Genomic DNA, 12,763 nt, shown 5'->3' with positions numbered 1-12,763 from the left:
TTTAGGAGACGCCCTATCTTCAGACGCTAGTTCTCTCACTGTTTCGTACGTATGTTCCGGTCTCCGTACACGGAGCAACAAACGCTGGTGACTGGGGTCCTGCTGCGGCTCTGGGGAAACTGGCTGCCTCCCGGCCTGACACATAAAAAAAAAATACAGCTGAACAACACTTCCTGGCCTGAGGTTTGCTGGTATCTGACGTGACCAGACCTCGTCGAACTAAAGGCCAGCCAGTCAAGAGTCACAGGGTTAAAACTTCATGCATCCACAAGAAAAGGCATATATTAAAAGATCCATCTCAGGATTTTATGTGTCGATATTGGATCATTTGTATGCAGTTTGATTTGAATCGGAAAATACATTTTTTTTAAACCCAGCCCCAATATTAAGGCATGATATTTGGTAACAACATCTGTCAGTCTGTCAGAAAAAGAGGATAGCATGTCATAATGTCACGATGAATACATCATTTACTTAATCTGCTGCACCCTCAGAATGACCCTGTATTCCTATACTTAGAAGCTATAGCTGTTCAGGCCATTCACACCACTAAAGCTGCTTTTTTTTCTAAGTAGTTCTGGATATTCTATTCTTGCTCTTTGCTGGGAAAAAGAATTAGACTGGAGTTTGGCATTTAAAGTGACAGATAGGCAGCAGACAGTTGAGGAAAGAATACTAGGAAAAGGCTTTTATCATCAGCCTAATCCTTCAGAGGCAATACAACAATCACTTTCCTGGAAACTCTGCACGTCCTGCTGCTGATCAAGGTTTTACTAAAATGCAGCCATATTATCAATGCCATACCGTCTTCCAAAAAGGTCACTCGCTCAGACCCTGAAAAGACATTGTCTTCTCACATGTAACAATAAGTTCTCTGCAGGAAAAAAGCCTCGTCTACAGGCCTATTTATATTATAGACACTGAACAACCTTGAAATGAAGAAGAGGTAGAATGCCACAGCACAAAAGAAAAATATATACAGTTAAAAGCTTTCATTCGCTTCCTGGATGCATCTGGAAGGTCCCTTAGCTTGGGCTAGAAATGTACAGTGGCTGTGTGAATGTAACACACACAAGCTAAACCCACAATATCTGCCAACCCAAATCGCTTCTGCCTCCAGCCGAAAATACAAACACATACACACAGTACAAAGCCCCACACACACAAGCCCCTTTGCCCCACATGGTCACACATACAAACTCATGCACAACGTCTGCTGCTTTAAATATGTGAAAATGAATTGTATACATGCATTCAGCATAAATGTTCACTTCTGAGAGAAACCGTTTTTTGCTTTCAGTATGTTTTTTGTACAGACCTGTACCTGGTGTGGTCAGTGTGTGTGTGTGTGTGTGTGTGTGTGTGTGTGTGTGTGTGTGTGTTGTGTGTGTGTGTTGTGTGTTGTGTGTGTGTGTGTGTGTGTGTGTGGTGGTGTGTGTGTGTGTGTGTGTGTCCAAGGATGGGACATACCGTGGGCTTTTACTGTCTGCTCGGTTTCGCTGATGAAAGGGTTTCTGCTTGATGCATAATTTAGGAAATCTGAAGCCCTGTGTAGGTTTTACACTGCTCTCTCTCTCTCTCTCTCTCTCTCTCCCGCTATCGTATTTTGTGATAATGGTCTGCTTGGGACTTTTTTCAGAAAACCCACAGTTTAATGTATGGTTGCTGCTGCTCTGTCCGTCTGCAGTCTCTCAAAATGTGCCAAATTGACCACGTTGCTTTCTATGTCACATTTCTTGTCAGACAGCAGCATGGTTTTGACCCTCTAGTACTGTGGTTCAAGCCTAGAAGTTTCTGTAGGTGGGGGGGAAACAACAGGTATTTCTTTGAGCGTGAGAAACAGTGACGCAGAGATACGGCTAGCAGTGCTACGAATGCTCCAGACTGAAGACCTGCAAAGTATCAAAATATAAAAATCTATACATTTCATATAATTAAGATGGCTTAGCTGCAAACTATATACATGCAAACCTAAACGGTCGTAGGCCCTTCCTGCAACACAGGCGATTCAGGAGGAAGAGGTGATTCAGAAGTGGCGTTGGTGATTAAACAGCTCGTTTGAATGTATTATAGCTCATATTACAAGAAGCATGTGTGTGGGAGAGGTGTTAGGGAATGTCTATGTACCACGGGTTGTATGAAGAGGTGAAGATGAAGACATGGAGGTGGGTGGAACACATTGTGGTTGGTAAACAGGGCCAAAACAGGAAAGCGTGGGCCCACCTGACAATCACCTCACAGCCTGTACAATGTTTCCACGCTATAGAAAATAAGGTTTCCTGCTGGTGAAAAATACTGAGACAGCAATTAGCCGCTTTTGTGCATGTGTGAAAGGCATGAAGGCAGAAATGTGGGTCTGGATTAATCCCTTTCAAAACACCAAGGTGCGTGCTCATGTGGACAGCTGATGCAAAGCTCCCACCATCAAGTTTGATTTCTGCTCGCATCACTCCACACGGTGCACAGTCAAACGTCCTGACACAGCGGCGACTACCTTTTTCTCAAACATCTCGTGGAGCTTCGACCTGCCCGACGGTGCTGCATGTCTCATGATAATGGTGACGAGGTTAGATATGGCTGTCGGTACAGAAGATAGTGGTTAAATTATTAATATTAGCAATGCCTTTGTTGTTTCATCATCAACACGCTACCATTTTTGCCGGCGTATTATAAGTCAAGGCGAGTATTTGAATACAAATGTATTATCAAACATTAAAAAAGCTGAAAAGCTGTTGGAATTTGGGAAGTTTTAGCCATTTATTAAAGGTCGATTCCATGTATTGTATAGCACCGAACATGTAAAATTGCCTTGATAATGTTCATACATTACATTCTCTTTGTAGCATTAGAAGATTACATATGTAGGCCAGTGCAGGTCGTGAATTTGTGGTCGTTTTACTAAGCAGGCGGCATTTCCTCCACAACACTGACCTGATATACAGCAGCCACAAACTGGGTTTCACAAACATGGGTTCAACAGTGCTTGATTTAGCCTGTTCTGCATTAATCTGATTTTACAAAAGAAGATTAGTGCAACCCCAGACATAAGTGAGGGCTTAAATGAACCAATGAAACAGATTCAACTTCAGAGTAATGCTGCTATATAGTAGTATGTAGAATAGTAGAAATGTAAAGAAAATGGGTGCACGTTAACTTCATATAATTTTGGATATTTTAACATTCATTTGAGCAATTTGTTTATATGTCTACTAGCTATTGTTTCCCCTTTTATTCCTCTCTAGTTCCACTTAACACATCACATTTTTCATGCCATTTAGGGTTGTGACCATACTTGACCCAGATGTTTTTTAGGTCTTGATAATCTGGCCACTTTAGATACTTTACCCGGACGAACACCCGCTGTCGTCATAATCTAAACTCTTCAGTGAAATCACTCTGAATGCTTTTGCCTATTGTACACGAAACACGACAGCAGCCCATTCACTCCCAACCTGCACACACAGCTACAGCTTTCTAGAATGTTTTAGTTGTTGCTGTTGGAGTTGACGAGACACTGCTTTTGTTATGTTCCTGCAGTTATGACAATTTATCAGCTCCTGTAATTGTACTGAAACACAACCACTCATATACCGAGATATTTCATATCTAAATAAAGGGCCACTGAAATTCACCCATTAAATGACCTGAGGAACAAACCCAACAAACCATAAAGTAAAATGACACACAGCGGTAGCTTAGCCAGTGTTAATCAGTTGCTAGGTTAATGCTTAGCACAGATTCATAGTCCTGTAATTAATACGTCTTATATCAAAGTGTCCAGGAAATGTCATGTATTGTCCTCTTGCTAGTAGCTTCCATGCTGGCACAGAACAGCCGTGAGTCAGCCAGAGCCAGCCCCCTGCCTCATGCTGAAATCAGAGAAACCACAAGAATGTAACAGCTTCTGTTATTATCCCTCCCTGCTGCCTCGCTGCCTGATAGACTGCCCCAGAAAATAGCGGCGAGGTTGCGCTTCCTCTCTCCTCTCTCTCCCTCCTCGTCTCCTCATCTCTCTCTCTTCTCCTCCTCTCCTCGTCTCCTCTAGTTCTCTCCCCTCTCTCTCGCTCAATTCTCTCTCCTCTCTCTCTCTCTCTCTCTCTCTCACTCTTCCTCTCTCTCATCTCCTTCCTCTCTCTCTCTCTCTTTTAAAAGTACATCTCTCTCTCTCTCTCTCCTCTCTCCCTCTCTTCTCATTAAAGGGTACGGTCGATCCCTCCTTCTCTCTCTCATGTTTCATCTCTGACACACATACACACACCAATTCTCTCAGGGTATGGTTGTCCATTTTGCTCGCTTTCTTTCTGCACACACACAGATACTGTATATATACTCATACTCACACACACACACACACACAGGACCTGACAGTGCAAAATCACATAGACTGCAATTTGTTTTTCCTACTGAGAATTGCTGCAAACCCAGCGCTCAGTCAGACACATAGAAACATCTAGACAAATGTCCACAGAAAAACCAAGCTGCTACAGGACATAACCAGCCGGCAGACACACAATAAAAATGAATAATAGATTGAAAGACTGACAAGTTGATAGACTGTCTACGATTCAGCAACTCTAACATGAGAATGACTTCACTTACAGTTCGTAAACTTTTAGCTGCGTTATTTTTTTTATTTTGATATAGAAAGTCATGAGTTAATCATGTACTGACATGGGTAAAACACATTGTTTTATATTTTCCCACAGTTTAAAGTTCTGTTCAAACATCTAGGCGATAATATAAAACTTGAGATTTCAAAATCATACAAATAGTCTTACCGTACATTCATTACATTACATTCATACGGCAGCTGCTTTTGTCCAAAGCAACTTACAAAAAGAGCATCCAACCTCCATAGGAACAAGAGCTTCTTGCATCAAAATGAAGCTGCAGAAAGTTGCATGTGTAATGTTTACTGTTGTGCACTTCATACGTGTGTGTGTGACAGCACACTGGCTCAGTAGGCCCTCTCGAAAATGTTTAATGATAACCGCCCTGCCCTTCCTGTGCAACTTTCCCTTCTTCACCACTGTGAACACTGTCTGCTGGTCCCATTTTCACACCAAGACACACAGACCGCTGCAGTAGAAACAACCAGCTAATGTTAACAACTAACATTAGCTGGCAAAGGTTACCACAGTAGAGCCAGCTGCAACAATGGATATGTAACAGAACGAGATACCTGACGCCAAGATCACTTTAATAGGAACTGCTCGTCTGACACATATCCCAAAAATGTTTTCTAGCTTCCGGGTTTACTTCCTGCTCATGAGGTCGTCGGTGTTTCTCCCGCTGGTCCCGCCCACAGGTTCCCGTTCTGCCTATAGACTTTACATTGTGATTTATAAACCGCTTTTCTTGGCCCGAGAGGGTTTTACAAACATAAAACCTCCACGGATTAAAAAATTCCTAACTAAAGTAGAACTAAGATAGACCTCATACACAGTTTGAACTGCCGTGTCAACAGTTTTACAGACGTCTGTTTTAGAATGGTGGTCTATGGGGAAAATGCTTTTTTGGCTTCATCAATCTGTTTCAAAGAGAAGTCTCTTTCACATAAATGTTCTGTAATGGTTCCATTATCAAATTTGCAGGGCACAGTTTCAGGATGTTGCATATTTTAGTTGCGCTGTCTCTAAAAATGCAACTGCACTGTCACTGAATGGAGGCCTGATTTACTGTGAAAAAGGAACATTTTCTTTCCTCGGGCTGTGAGTCAAAGTTGAGAAAGGTTAGGCCCAGATATCAACAAAAGAGTACAGGGAGGCCATCTAAGCTCACGTGGGTGGACACACCCTCCAAAAAGCATGCCCGTCAGCCTTTGTAACCAGATAGCTCTACGCATGTCGCTGATGCTTTCGCTCTTGCTTCCTTCACTGCATCACCTCGCATGCACAGTGATGACATTTTCACAGCCCGTATCTACCTTCAGCACCCGTCTGTTGACTAAAACAGAGGAGACTACAGAGTAAGGGGCATTTTGAAAGACATTACAAACACGTTTGTCTTGAACAAGAAGGTCATGTAGACTAGGATAAAAGAGCGGTAAGGATAAAATGAAAGGAGCGAGCGAGGGATGGATAGAAAACAAGCCCCACAGTGGAGAAACTGGAAGCAGTATGAAATAGAAACAGCAGCACTCATGTCCTGTGTTTTAAGACTGCTCTTTATGTTCTTGTTTGAGTTGGACGTGGACTCCTTTTGCGCTTCCTCCACAGATCTCCAAGAAAAACAAGCAGCGGATAAAACAAGGTTTTACCAAGTAAACTGTTGATGTTCCAGAAATAACCCTGTCAAGTGTTACACAAAAACGCTCTGAAAAAGAGGGCAGCAAACATGGTAACAAATCTAAGAGTCTCTGCTTCCAGTCCTTCAGTAAACGATGAAACCAAAATATAACAACATTTACTGTCACTACTGCTGCTAACGAGGATGAATCATTTCAGACTGGAAATGGGTCCATGACCCCTGATGTCACCACTTTTTAGCTACCCAATTGTAATTAGTATAATCGAATTAAACTCTGGAAATACATAAGTAAACCAGCATTTTTCTCCAACGTGACATCAAAAACAATGAAATGATGGTAATTCTCGTAAGGGGCACACAGCAGAATAAGGCAGGCAATCCATTTTTGGCTCTGACCTAGTGTTCTTAAGCAACTGTGCCCTTTGACCTCCTGAGGTATTCAAGGCTCTTTAAGCAGCTGTTTCAAAGGCAGACCTGAGGATATGAAGCGGACACACACACACACACACACGCTAAGCTCAGGTTGCACAAGCAGCAGGTTATAATAAGCACATGGCAATAGATCTACAACTCTTTGCTGAGCAATTCGCACTACACCTTCAGGAAATTGTGTGTGTGTGTAAATGTGAACAGAAGGGCGTGTGTCACTTTGCTTATGCATTTTTGGGGATAGTGGTATGGATGATAGGGAAGGAAAGGACAAGCCAAAACACGCACTGGAGCATAACTCTTCAGTAAAGAGTTAGGAGCCAGCTGTACTCGCATACCTGAGGGGTGTAAAGGTGGGGGTGGGGCTGCAACGGAGAGGAGTCCTCTCTTTCTGAAGAGAAATGTTTAGGTATGATCATTTCATCCACTGGTTATTCTGTAATAATAGAATAACACGCAGCAACGGTGGTCAGGATAAACAGATCTCATCACCTAACCCCTAATGACAGTGTGAGGGCAGTTTGCATCTGAAAGACTAAGACGATTCACTAAACACTTGTGCATTACTTTTGTCACCATATCTGAGTGCTGACTACATTTCTTTCTCTCTGCCCAAATTCAACTTGAGATGCAAGTTACACAAAACAAGCCAAGTTGAAGGTGGGGTCAGTCATTTTGGAGAAAAATAAGTCTCATCCGCAGTTCGACAAATGCAGACACTTCATCAGCTGCATCTCGCTTTGCTAAAGTTCTCAAAAACTTTCCATTTTATTCCATCCGTCATGTCTACTGTCCACAGAACTTATGTTGAACCCTATCGTATCAGTGCGTGGCCGACAAATCGGTGTCAGAACCAGCGGACAGCTAAGACAAAGAAATATATGCAACGGTAAGCAAACCGAATGTGCCTACAGTTAAAAGGTCCAGTGTGTAACATCAAGGAGGATACATCGACAGAAATGAAATATAACAATCAAAAGGTATGTTTTCATTAGTGTAACATCACCTGAAAATGGTATCATTATGTTTTTGTTTCCTCTGTAAATGAAAACAGCTCATATTAAGGTAACAAAAAGACAAAGATTCTTATTTTCAGGTTATTATATACTAATGAAAACAACCCTATGAATATCATATTTCTGCCGTATTGTGCCACTGCCAATGAATCCCCATAACTCTTACACACTGGACCTTTAACAGCTTGTTCGCACTGCCTACCTGAGCAGCATGTGAGCGTGGTGGAACGTCTTGCTTTTTATTTCACCGCCCATATTAACAGACCAGAGCAGTCACACTGTCCGCCTGAGTCCCAGCAGAAATAGACCGTGATAATGGACTGTTCATAGTCCTATCGACGTTGTACCAGCCACATGTACATCTTTTACTACAGTTTCAGTGTCTATATCTGTAGAATATGTCACAGACCTAGAAATATACATTCATTTTTTAAACTTCTAGCAGTGAACAGAGGGTGAGCCCACAGAAAGTCAGACAGAAGGACTCTACGTGTTGAGGAAGAGAAGGCACTGTAAGGCATTCAGCAGCTAAACCACAAGATGACAAAGAAAACAAACTTCAACAAGCTGAATGGATTCACGAGAGACCCCATTTGACTGACAATAGGAGCATGATCTTAAGCCTCAAGTTTATTTTAACAATAAAGCCAAACATCTACTACTGCATCACATAATCCGTCCACCATTGATGCCAATCAGTTATCTAGTCAGCCTCCTTCCCTGTCCAGACACCCTCTTCTCCCATTCCTCCATCTCTGCTTCTGTCCACCTCATACCCTGTGATCATCATCGCTTGTGTTAATCCTTTAATGTCTTTGTGTTGTGCTATCTTAATCCAGCCTCTGCAAGGCTAGCTGAGTTTATCTCACAGCCCCTAAACTATAACCTAGCTTAGCTTCATCTCCTGGCTCTGTTGGAAGAATCAAGGCCTGAATTTTTTAGAAACTGGGTTAGAACACACGAGTGACTCATAATAGGGCTGATACCAGTGATGAATTACGACAGATATCTAGAGCCTCTATTTATATTGCCATGGCCTACAGGCTTGTGGGCTAGTGGGGTAAAAAGTGAATCTCACTGAACATTTTGAATCATTTTCTAGATGTAGGTCCAAGACAAAAATGGACCCAGTGGTCTTAGCCCGTAGCGTAGATCTGAATGCGATATGCTCTACAAATCTTACCTCACCTGAATAAGAAAGAAGGGGTCTGTCTGTAGCTCCTCTCTGTGGCTGGATAACATGCTGTTTCAGCTAATCAAACCATTACGACTGCCCACTAACTGAGAACACCATTACCATAATGTGCAGTTTCATCTGATTAGCTCGGCATGATCCAGATATGGCAACGCTGGATGCAGAGAGAGAGGGGGAGAGAGAGAGGGGAGACAGTGAGTGACAGGGAAGGGGAGGGAAGAGGGCACCCTGATCGGACAATAATATATCAAAACTTAAAAATGGAAAAGAAAGAGAGCAAAAAGCACCGCAAAATCACATGAAAATGTACGACGGAGTAATTTGATGATTTTTCACAGAAACGGCCCAAAGTCACAAGACTCCTTAGAACAATCTTACATAAGCATGTAGTAAGTATCACTGTGATTAAAATGTATGTAAACTAGGGATGTTCCCTGTCGATTAAACAGAAATTTAAATTCAGACTAGTCCACTAGTCTAAAAGTAAGAAAACACTCGACAAATAGTGAAATACGTTGAGCCCAATTTATTCGATAATGTTAAACCTTGTCCCAAAAAATATTGCTTGTATTTTAACAGCTATTTGAAAAAGTTATTAATCAAATAATAAAATAGCCATCACAGCGTCTGTGGGTTGGGTCAGCTGAGTCAAAACACGACCAGAAACGGCGCTGGTCTTACGAGCCGTCATCTGTCCCCCTTGTTTAGATGCAACAGTTAACCAGCGCTGTACAACGTAGGACTACATAAAAAAAAATATGAATGATAATTTAATATCAATGTTTAAACTAGTTGACTAATGTGAACGTGTGACTTCTCTTTTCTGAATGATACTGTGACTACAATGCTAAAAACCTGACGCATGCATCCACACAGTACTGTACATTAATGTCTAGCAATCAGAACTTGCATGTCACTATTAATAAGACAGTACTTGATTTCCATTTTGGATGTCTGGATCCGTCAAGGCACCTTCATCCTGGCATTCTGTAGCTGTGGTATCTTGCACAGAATAAACACAGCTGTGTTTGGGGCTTGGGAGATGATTTTCGCTAAAGAGTTGTGCCATATCCGCCCCAGCAACAGACCACTAACTAGCTGCCATTCTGAGAGCTATCTGTCTGGATATTTATGTGAATGGATAACTGTTTCTACTGAGCTTCACTTGAGCAGTCAGACAGACTGAAAGTGCTGCGGCACGAGACAATGATGGTTGTCTGAGAGCGCTAGCAGCCTGTGACAGGTTTGGCACAATCGTATTTGTGCAGGCCCGTGCCAATATTAGGCATATTCGTAAATGTATGGTGACTATTTTTGTCTCACATTTTTAGGAAAACGAGAAAGTCATTTCCTTTCATGTTATTATCAATGCAAGATGCACAACATTCAAGGAATAAGCTGGCACAAAATCGGCAGTAGCTTGGCAACAGTTGGGTCGGTGCGCAGCCATTAACTGAAATGGCCGAACTCTGTCTATCAAGCGCTCTGCTCACTGCGCTTCCCAACTGCAAATAGGACTGTGAGCTTTCCAAAAGGGTTATAATAGAAGGGGCAGGCAGCTGGTCCTCTTGGTTAAACATGAACAGGCTGCTCTTTGACAGGGCTGTCACCAACAGTCGGCGTAGTTCACAGAGAGCCTGGTCTCACTCTAATGAAGAGGAGGATCTAATGAGGAATCTAAGAAAGGTAAGTACCACTCAATTTAAAACACGCACAAGCCAAGTCATTCAACTGTGTGTAGGGTTGAAAAAAAACTTGGTATCACTACATATACAGAGTGAATTAATACCAACAGTTTGTTTTTTTAGCTTTTCTGGCACTGAATCCACGCCTACTAATGTAAGATACGCGAAAGCTAGCATCTTTGAAGACAGATAATGTATCTCGCCTGCAGCACCCAGCCAGCAGTCTTCTTACCAACACTGTCAGTTAACACCAATACTAAGCTGTCAGCACTACTGAGCACCACGCTGAGGGTGTGCCTTTCTCAACGCTGAGGCTCACCAGACGTAATGTCAGGCTAAGATAGAGAGAAAAAGGGAAAAAAAGCACACAACTAAAAGCCAAGAGGTGAGAAGCGAGACAACCTCCTGGACTGACACAATTATGAGACTAAATAGATTCCCAAAAAAAAACCTTACATACATAAGGAAATGGTGTTTGGTCTAATGGCTTCATTCATTCATTTTGTACGACTCCTACTAAACACTGACTTCTTGTGTGAAACAGAGAAGCAGAATTAAAGCACAAAATGTTCTGCGCGTTCTCGGTTCTGTGCTCCTGGCCCATCCCACACTGTACACACATCTCAGCCGTTCAAACCGGCAAGAACAATGGCTGACCTCTGACTTCTTCGCTAGGAGGGCTGGTTTATGATGTTTAACCGCGAAGCCGTCATCTTTATGCGTCTTCTCTACAGGCACCAGCCAACCTGTGGAGACACATCTGCAAAAAAAACCGGCGTGATGATAAATTGGTGGTGAGAGGTCGAACGACGTCAAAGTAGACACACGGACCTGCTGCAGCTCCTTGCTTAACACACTGACACTGAGGGAACAGGATAATGCTTACAGAATTATTCAAGCCCTTTCTTCACTTAATAGCTTCTTCAGTTCCAATAAAATCAATAGAATATTATTGATTGAGGGATAAAGATGAAATTCCTCACAAAAGCAGTTTTATTCCCCCACATTTTTTGCCTTTGGTGTCAAGCTACAGGCAATGTTGACCAACAGTTTCTCTGCATATATTACAGGCCTGCAGGCGATGCCCCAAGACTGAGAACAACTTCAACTAAAGTGAAGACAATTGGCAGAAACGATTAGTCATCTTTGGCTTCGGTTAACCAACAAAATAAAGATCTGAGGATGAGTAAGAACTGTCGGGATAAAGGTCAGGGTAAATTACAATTTGCCTCCACAGGTGAATTTGAGCAAGTTGCCCTGGGATCTGATGATACTCCCTAAGTCTCCCTGGCCGCTGCTACCAGGTGCAGTTGTATCCCCATTACCCCTGCCACACCTGAGTCCCCTTTGTCTTCCAGTATCCATATATTCTCCTCACTTCTTACTATCTGCTCTCTCTGTTTCACACACACTTCTGCTGTACACCACAGGGGTGGTAGGTTCAGGTGCACTGCTCCAGTAACCAGGGCCATTGCCACAGGCAATTTAATTTTCACCAGCTGAGTCCACCCACTCTTAAAAACTCAGGACTTCTTCCTGTTTTGGGATGAGCAAAAAACGAATGAACGCACACCATTTATTAGTTTATGATACGCATAGAAAGAAAAATGAATGTGCATGAAAACCCTGTTCAGTCATATCAGTAGCACAACACATCCTCCTGCCTCACTGCACGGTTCAGCTATCAGAGATGGGATGTGCCTTTAAAAGAAACCTGGACGCCTGATCTCAACTCTGGCTGAGCTCAAAATCCACTGTCGCAATATAATCCTTACTACCGCAGCTTTAATATATAATATGGCAGCAATCAACAGAATGGTGTCCCAAATAAAAATGTGCAACATGGCAGGCCTAATTCCCAAGATAAGTAGTTCAGCTCCAGCAACCATCAGCCTCAGACAGGGATTCCCAAATGTATTCAGGTCAAGACCAACCACAAACATGAGGTCAGAAGCACCAGTTGTGTGTGTGTGGTTTTTTTTTTTTTTTTTGGAGCCCCATCTGCTAAGATTTTAGTTTATATGGATTTGTTTAGAAATTGATACTGAAGGAAAAAAAAAAGCTACTGTCAAAACAACCGCCGCTATCAAAACTGAACCCAAGGCAACTGGATTTCATTCACAATTCCTCCCTCTGCTGAGATCCCATTCAGAACCGAGTGTGGCTCTAAGGCATGCCTCTAAAGTGAT

Source organism: Morone saxatilis, unplaced genomic scaffold (genome assembly GCF_004916995.1).
Source record: "Morone saxatilis isolate NCDOM2014 unplaced genomic scaffold, NCSU_SB_2.0 Contig5, whole genome shotgun sequence".
Classification (NCBI taxonomy): Eukaryota; Metazoa; Chordata; class Actinopteri; family Moronidae; genus Morone; species Morone saxatilis.
The sequence above is the reverse complement of the archived record's forward strand: the minus strand, read 5'-3'. Positions refer to the sequence as shown.